Consider the following 9,475-nt stretch of genomic DNA (forward strand, 5'->3'; position numbering starts at 1 on the left):
GATCATGACAGATCTAAGAAAGGTTCTTGATACCGATTGTTAGTTTTAATTATCCATGAACAGGATCTTAGCTTAGTCTAATCATGATCACTAATTAATTAATGCGGAATTAATTAGATTAATACTGACCAGAACCTTTGAATCCATGAACGCCTCTGTAGTTGTAGTAGTAGGGCTGATGTAGATGAAGTAGAGTTTAATCTTCACCAATTAGAGAGATTTGGATCTCTTGTTGATGAAGATCTTGATGTCGATGATGACCAGCAACTCCCGCCGGTGCCTGCCACGAAGTAGATGAGGAAGTCGCGCTTCCAGTCCCTCCAGTGCCCTAATTGATTGGTGTTTTGCTAATTGCGAGATTAGATGATTAGGCTTAGAGAGGGTTCCCCTCTACCTCATATTTATATACAGCACTGTGGGACCGGGGCCGACTTATAGAAGGAAACGTTAGGTGTACCTGCCAATCACGGTACATGACTTATTTGGTATGTTATCTCTAATTTGTGGAAATTATTTGCCATGCAGATCTAGGTTGTTATCCTAAGATCACAAAATTTCCAACAGTGTTTAGTTTCAAAAAATTTCCCCCAAAAAAAACATCACATCGGAAGTTTCCCCCAAAAAACTTCCGTTAGGATTAAATCAGAACCACATGCCTAACTCAAACTGCACAAGTACACTAGGGTTGATAGGGACAACTGTCGGATTGCGATTCCGGCAAGTCCACCAGGGGTATGTCCGCAGGTAGATTTGAGGTGAAGGATCACAAAACAATTAACTTGATGGTAACACAAGACAACGATTTAGACAGGTTCGGACCGCTCGGAAGCGTAATACCCTACATCCTGTTTGGGGTGGATCTGTATTGCCTTGTATTCGAGATGTGGAGCCGCCGAGGCCGGGGCCGTCGAGGCTGGTGTGGTATGATGTGTTGTAGATGGATCCTGTGGGTACCCCCAAAGACTCCTTTATATAGTCCAGGAGCCTTGGGTTACAAGTAAGGGTTTAGATCTAGGGTTGTTTACAAGGAAGCAGGTCGATTATAATCTCTAGATATATGGCATTTATGTTGAGCCTCCATCCTGATCCGTTGAGGACCCTTTCGTCGTCCAGCCGAGTGCATGTCCGCCGTGTAGTCTGAGCAGAGTAGTCGAGCAGGGTAGTCACCTGGACTAAGGGACCCAACTCGGCAGGGAGGTACCCAGGTCTACCTCCGTCACGCCCCCTAGTGCTAAAGGGCTGAGCTGAATCTTGATGTTGCTTGCGAAGTCGTTCGGTGCTCATGACACACCTTTCTGGGTTTAAATTCTTCGTTGAAAAAAATGTGCACCTAAGCGCACCCGTTGGGTGTAGCCCTCGAGCCTCGGAAGGTTTTGAAGAAGCGTTTTGAGGGTCATTAAGTCGAGCTCCTTTTCTTGTACTTAGAATGCTTGAGCATCCCTGAAGGATTATGTAGCTTCTGGCCATCCCTGTAAAACAGCCAGCCGAGTCACAGAGACTCATCAGGTCATGTGGCGGCAATCAGCCCTTGGAGGTACTAGCAGGGTCACGAAGACATGCCGAGCGGTGCCCACCACCTTGAGGCACTGGCAGGGTCACGGAAACACGCCGAGTGGAGTGGCGGCACCCAGCTCGCGGAGGTGCTGGCAGGGTCACGGAGACATGCCGAGCATCACCCAGCACCCTGAGGCACTAGCAAGGTCACGGAGACACGCCGAGTGGAGTAGCGGCACCCAGCCCCCGGAGGCACTGGCAAGGTCACGGAAACATGCCGAGCGACACCCAGCACCATGAGGCACTAGCAAGGTCACGGAGACACGCCGAGTGGAGTAGCGGCACCCAGCCCCCGGAGGTGGTGGCAGGGTCACGGAGACATGCCGAGCGGCGCCGAGCACCCTGAGGTACTGGCAGGGTCACAGAGACCCGCCGAGTGGAGTAGCGGCACCTAGCCCCTGAGGTGCTGGCAGGGTCATGGAGACATGCGGAGCGGCGCCCAGCACCCTGAGGTACTGGCAGGGTCATGGAGACACGCCGAGTGGAGTAGCGGCACCCAGCCCCCGGAGGTGCTGGCAGGGTCACGGAGACATGCCGAGCGGCGCCCAGCACCCTGAGGTACTTGCAGGGTCACAGAGACACGCCGAGTCGAGTAGCGGCACCCAGCCCCCGGAGGTGCTGGCAGGGTCATGGAGACATGCCGAGTGGCGCCCAGCACCCAAAGGTACTGGCAGATCTACGGAGATACGCCGAATGGAGTAGCGGCACCCAGCCCCCGGAGGTGCTGGCAGGGTCACGGAGACATGCCGAGCGGCACCCAGCACCCTGAGGTACTAGCAGAGTCACGGAGACACGCCGAGTAGAGTAGCGGCACACAGCCCCCGGAGGTGCTGGCAGGGTCATGGAGACATGCCCAGCGGCGCCCAGCACCCTGAGGTACTGGCAGGTCCACGGAGACACGCCGAGTGGAGTAGCAGCACCCAGCCCCCGGAGGTGCTGGCAGGGTCACGGAGACATTCCGAGCGGCACCTAGCACCCTGAGGTACTGGCAGGGTAACGGAGACACGCCGAGTGGAGCAGCGGCACCTAGCCCCCGGAGGTGCTGGCAGGGTCACGGAGACATGCCGAGCGGCGCCCAGCACCCTGACGTACTGACAGGTCCACGGAGACACATCGAGTGGAGTAGCGACACCCAGCCCCCGGAGGTGCTGGCAGGGTCACATAGACATGCCGAGCGGCGCGTAGCACCCTGAGGTACTGGCAGGGTCACGGATATACGCCGAGTGGAGTAGCGGCACCCAGCCCCCAGAGGTGCTAGCAGGATCACGGAGACATGCCGAGCGGCGCCCAGCACCCTGAGGTACTGGCAGGTCCACGGAGACACACCGAGTGGAGTAGCGGCACCCAGCCCCCGGAGGTGCTGGCAGGGTCATGGAGACATGCTGAGCGGCGCCCAGCACCCTTAGGTACTGGCAGGGCCATGGAGACACACCGAATAGAGTAGCGGCACCCAGCTCCCGGAGGTGCTGGCAGGGTCACGGAGACATGCCTAGCGGCGCCCAGCACCCTGAGGTACTGGCAGGGTCACAGAGACACACCGAGTGGAGTAGCGGCACCCAGCTCCGGAGGTGCTGGTAGGCTCACGGAGACATGCCGAGCGGATCCCAGCACCCTGAGGTACTTGCAGGGTCACGGAGACACGCCAAGTGGAGTAGCGGCACCCAGCCCCCGGAGGTGCTGGCAGGGTCACGGAGATATGCCGAGCGGCACCCAACACCCTGAGGCACTGGCAGAGTCACGGAGACACGCCGAGTGGCGCTCAGCACCCTAAGGTACTGGCAGACCACATAGAAAGTTGGGAACATGCATGACATATTCGGCAGCAGTCGCGGAGACTTGAGAATATAGTCGCAGAGTCTTAAAAATATTTAGTAACTAACGCTTATAAAAGCACGTCTTAGCTTGATCGATGGATGAGTCGAAGTAGTCGATACCCCGAGCAGGCGGCTGTCGAAGTAGTTGGCGTGACCGCTATAACCGAGCAGGTGGTTGTGCCCGAGCGGGCTGCCGTCGCGGAGGTCGGCGTGGTAACTATTTAGAATACTTGGAACAAAATATTTTTCAAAAGAACATCTCGGAAACATAAGGTAAACAAAAAAGACTGAAAAAAGAAAAAAATACAAATATTAAAGGATCCACATAAAGGAAAAATTTATATATATATATATATATATATATATATATATATATATATATATATATATATATATATATATATATATATATATATATAGATTATGCACATAAAGGATCCACATGAGTACAAATATTAAATATTGCAATGACAAAAAAACTAATTGAATGGAAAAGTGAAAAAAAACAAAAGGAAAAAAAATCAAGTACGTACCTGTGCAGGGCGGGAGCGGCTGCCGCGGTGCAGGGTGGGAGCGGCTGCCGGCACGTGGACCGCTCGTCCGTTGCGCGCCAGCAAGGGTTGGGGCGAGAGTCCTCAGAATTGGATTTACGCTTACATATATGGTGCGCGCGGTACACCGTACACGCACTGGACTCTTCCGCGGACGCTCCCCCACTACAAAATTGGTCTCAAACTATAGCCAGCATTTTTTTTATATCTTTCTATCCATTTGAGTAGGGTGACTGCATCATGGGGAATGAAAGTGATCGGGTGCTCTCACCTAAGAGGGGGAGGGGGTGAATTAGGTACTAATAAAAAACTTGACCTATGGCTCAAACTAGTTTGCACAAAACTTAAACTAATTCAACCTATCTAGATGTGCAACTAGTTTGTTCTAGTGTGAAACCCCTATCCCAAAAGAGTTATGCACCCTATAGCTTTTCCTAACAAGAAACTATTCTATGAAAGTAAAAGCACAAAGGTTGCAAGTATTAAATGCGGAAGCTTAAAGAGCGGGATAGGAGATAGCAAACTCTTGACGCGGGTGTTTATCCCGTGGTTCGGTTAGCCACAAAGGCACACCTACATCCACGTTGTTGTAGCACTCACTAAGAGTATTTCTACTCGGCCACCAAATCTCTTCCGTGAACACAATCACGGTCACCTTGGCCCCGGGTTCCACTAAGGAGCTTCTCCACAAAGTTTGGGGGTCTCCACATCCCCGTACAAAGTGTCGTCGCTGCTCCACACCAAGTCGGAGGGTCGATGACGTTGCCGGCGAGCTTCACGCTCCAAGGTGCCGGCGCACCAAGCTCTTGTTTTGGTTCGCTAATGAACCACAGCACAAAGGCTCGAAGCCTTGCAATCTCACTCACTAAGAGCTAATCCTTTACACACCACTCTCAAAGTGTGCTAAGGGCTAAGGATATAATCTTGATGCTCTTGTATGGCTTGGAGATGTTCTTGGGTGTGTGTGGGGGTGAGGCGTACATATAGACCACCAAGTCTTGTAGCCGTTGCTCCAATGGTCAGCAGAAAATCTGTGTATCATCGGATGAACCGATGCCTCTGCTTGGGGTAGCGTCGGTTCATCCGGTCACTCTCAGACCCGAAGTAGCCATTGAGCTTCTGTCAGCTGACACAGTGACCACCGGTTCATCCGATGCTTAGCCGTCGGTTAAACCGGTCACTCACAGCACTCAACTCTTCTGCTGACGTCATTACACCGGTGCTTTGCTCCGATGCATCACCGGTTCATCCGTGCTGAAGAATCTTCTTCTGGGCACTTTACATCATCTCTGGAACATAGTATGCCCAATGCACCGATGCCTTTCGTGGATGCGTCGGTTCAACCGGTGCCTCACAGACTTGCATCAAAAGCCAGGCCATCGGATCATCCGACAACCATCGGATGCACCGATGCCTATAGCATCGGTTCTTCCGGTGCTACTGAAGTATCTCTGTCTTGATTTCTTTGACTTGGATTTCTTCACGGTCTCTTCAATTCTTGTTAATCGAAATGTTCACTTAACAACACGGAATCTAGAAATGTTCACTTAACAATAGTATTAATCCCATTGATTGCGTTGTTAATCGATCACAAAAATCACTCGAAATGGCATAAATTGTGCCATGTTCGTTTCAGGGAACCTGAAGGCCCACCTTTACTTTCTCCCCGTGGATGAAATTGGGTTCAGTTTCTTGTATTCCTCACTTCAAACGGCACATCTGCTTCTCATACTGTCTGTGGCCACGGTAACCAACTGAAGGTGAGATATTATTGGAGGAAAGCACGCCGAAAGAAGATCATATATATGTAATTTTCCCATCGTTCTATTGCAGAACCTGATGATCAAGCACTTTGTTTTCCTCCAACTCTCATTTTCAGTACCTGTCAAAGCACTTCAACACAGCCAACACTTGGCATGGGCAACAGTGAGGACGGGGAAAGAATGTGGATTAGACATTGAGATGCTACTCTACATTGGCCCTGTTTGGATACCAGGGTTAGAGTTGGAGTTGGCTTTTTTGCCACTCTAACCCAAAAAAATTCAAACAGGGTGGGTTAGAGTGTATCTAACCCACCCCAAAAAACTATCCCCTCCAAGGGGTGCTTATTTGGGTTTGTAACGAATATAACACCATTTAGGCAGCGGAGGCTAGGCCGAAGGAGGGCGGCGCCGTCGAAGAGGAGCCGCCGGAGGGGATATGCCGGGGAGGGAGGGAGAGGGAGAGACTGGCACTGGGAGGAGGCGCAAAGAGAGAACAGTGGAGAGAGAAAGGGAAGAGGGGAAGAAAGAGGTGGCCACACCAGATCTGGCTAGAAAGATGATTTAAAAGAGCCAAATGATTGAAAAAGTGTTTTTATTGTAGTCTAACCCTTGCATCCAAACACCATTTTAATTAGAGTTAGTTCAGAGTTAGTCATGAGCTAGAAACTAACTCTAACATGTAATCCAGTTAGAGTATCCAAACAGGGCCATAGTTGTGGAAGTGCAGCTCTGCATGCAGCCACTATGAAAATTATAGCTATCAAGAGAAGAAGATATCCTTGGGAGTCCACAAGAGTAGCTGCATTCTATTTTAATTACACTTGTCCTGTCCTAGCACCTAGCACTGTTGAAAAGCTGCAAGATACTCCTGGTTTGGCTTCTTTCCACATGCAGTTGGCCAGGCTCCAGTTTTTTTTTAAGAAAAGGGGTGCCTGAAATTTTATTGCAAAAGATAACAATGTCTTTACAGGTTACAAGAGGCTAGTAAACTACGGCAAATATCGAGGCAAGGCTGCACGGAGGCAGCTTTACTGCCCTTCTGCACGAAATTTTACATATCGATAAATTTGTTGCTTACAACAAGATCTATCGACCGCTGAAAAAAATATCGGCTTGGGAACACACAAAGCAAAACATATGTACTCCCTCCATATAAGAAATAGATGACGTTTAGAACAGCGACACGGTCTTCAAAGTATAACTTTGACCGCTTATTTTTATAAAAATATTTGTTGAAAAGTGATATATGTATATTTTTATGAAAATGTTTCTTAAGACAAATCTATTAATATAATTTTCACATTTTCAAACTCAATAACTTAAAAATTGTTCATGATTTATATTCTCAATGTTTGACTCAAATCTTGTCCAAAACGTCATCTAAATCCTATATGGAGGGAGTAAGGTGTAAATGTCTTCTTATAATATATATTGTTCCCAAAAGTTAATTTATTATGAAAAAATGATGTGTGCTCTTTGTACATTTATTTTTTTGCTAGAATACCTTTATCTATCGTTTGGAACATCAGGAATCATATAGATTTTGGCAAAAAAAAATCGACTCATAAATATTGATTCTCCACAAAAGATATCAAACTAGTATAATGAAAGAAGATTATTCGGCACAAAAACAAACCATAAAGCACATAACATGACAAAAGTTTACCACTACACAGTACATCACAAACATGATCAGGACCTAGACGCCTGGCACAGGAACGCGAAGGATGGGGCGGAGCAGGAGCCTGGATTTCCGGTGCGCGGTGATGCCGAACGCCTCGGTCATGTCGAGCTTGGCGCCGCCGGGCACCTCCCAGTCGAAGTGGAAGAGGAGGCTGGCGAGCGCGAGCTCCATGTTGGCCAGCCCAAACCCCAGGCCAGGGCACATCCTCCGCCCGGCCCCGAACGGCAGGAGCTCGTAGTCGGTGCCCTTGAAATCCGCCGCGCTTCCGCCGCCGGCCTCGAACCGCTCCGGCCGGAACGCGTCGGGGTCCCCCGGCCAGTAGCGCTCGTCGCGGCCCAGCGCCCAGGCGTTCACCATCACCGTGATGCCCTGCGGCACGTCGTAGCCCAGCACGCGGCAGGGTTCCTGGCACGCCTGCGGGATCAGGAACGGCAGTGGCGTGTGCAGCCGGAGCGTCTCGCGGATGACGAGGGGCAGGTACTGGAGCCCCGCCTCCACGAGCTTCTCCTCCCGCACCGACCCGTGCGCGGCGAAGGCGCGTCGCACCTCCGCCGTCGCCCGCTCCATGACCTTGGGGTTCTGGACGAGCTCCGCCATGGCCCACTCCAGCGTCGGCGCTGTCGTCTCGCTGCCGGCGAAGATGTCCTGCGAGCAATCATACGGAGTGTCGATCTCTAAGTAATCGGTACAGAACTAACGGATCGGATTGAATTGATTGATGAGTTGAAGATTGCTTACAGTGATGGCGACTTTGATGACGTCTGTGTCGAGGGGGATCGGCAGCTCACCATCCTTCTGTACCTTTAGCAGCACGTCGAGGAGGTCTTCGACCTCGCCGCCGTCGCCACGCTCCATCCTCTCCAGGTGGTCCTTGTCTCCTTGATGATTTCGTCGAGGATCCCGAACGAGGTTTGACGGATCTCCTCGCTGCGGCGCACGGCGCTGCTGAGCCAGCTGACGATCCGGGATGACGGCCACAGGTCGGCTGGGTTGAACCCGGCGGCGAGCACGATGGCTTCGTCGAGCGCCCGCAGCAAGACCTCGCGGTCCTTGATCCGGTCGCCCATCGCGGCGCGCATCGTGGTGTCCGTGATGAGCTCGGACAGCCGCTCGCGCATGTTCACGGCGCGAGACTCCGCCGCCGCGGCGGCGCACACGCGCAGCATGACGGCGGCCTCCTCCTCGCGGACGGCGCGGAAGGAGTTGACGCGGCGCGCGCTGAGGAGCTTGGTGATGGTGATCCGGCGGAGCTGCCGCCAGTGGGCCCCGTAGGGCGCCATGATGATCCCCCGGCCGCCGTCGGTGAGCGCCCGCATGGTGGGGCTCATCGGCCGCGTCGCGAACACCGCGTCGTGCGTTCTCATCACCTCCCGCGCCGCCTCCCGGGACGACACCACCAGCGTGGGCACCTCGCCGAGCTGGAGCAGCATGAGCGGCCCGTGGCGCCGCGCGAGGTCACGCATCGCGTGGTGCGGGAGCTTGCCGATCATGTGGTGCAGGCTGCCGATGATTGGCAGCTGCCATGGCCCCGGTGGCAGCCGCAGGCCGTGCTCGGGCGCCGCGGCGGAGCGCCGGCGCTTGGCGAGCAAGATGACGAGCAGCGAGACGAGAGCTAATACGAGGTAGAGGCAGTGCTGGTGGTCTTCCATTGGTGGTTCTCCCAATGCAAGCTCCTGGTGATTGGTGTGGCTTTCTAGCTTAGTAAGCTGCAACTTAAATAGCAGAGCAGTGAGTGATGGTTCTCCGTAACCTAAAATAATAAGCACTGAGGCTGAATTGTTTATTGGTGATTGTTTGCCAGGTGGTTTACGTGGAAGTAGCAGTGTAGCACCCAACTCCAGCTATCTTGGGGTCAAACCATGTGCGCTCCCGGCATGTTGATTGCCTCGGAATAATCGCCACCATGTGACTTCATGCGACGACCGACGAGTCAAACGTCGAGATGGTGGTCGGGAATATTTCTACAGAAAAATTATATTTCCTGATTTTATATGGCCAATTACAACCAACTGTAGACAAAGACTACCTAGCAGCCTCCCTTAATTTCAACATTTTTAGATTCGCATTGTTCTCGAAATTCTCTAATAACGGTATAGGTAATGATTTTGT

At 52.0% G+C, this 9,475-nt stretch overlaps 1 pseudogene; it reads right to left on the minus strand.

Moving 5' to 3' along the window:
• Positions 1–7,239: 7,239 nt before the first annotated feature.
• On the minus strand, positions 7,240–9,037 carry LOC120711547 (annotated as a pseudogene).
• Between the last annotated feature and the right edge of the window lie 438 nt (positions 9,038–9,475).

The sequence above is a fragment of the Panicum virgatum genome, chromosome 6K, assembly GCF_016808335.1.
Source record: "Panicum virgatum strain AP13 chromosome 6K, P.virgatum_v5, whole genome shotgun sequence".
NCBI lineage: Eukaryota > Viridiplantae > Streptophyta > Magnoliopsida > Poales > Poaceae > Panicum > Panicum virgatum.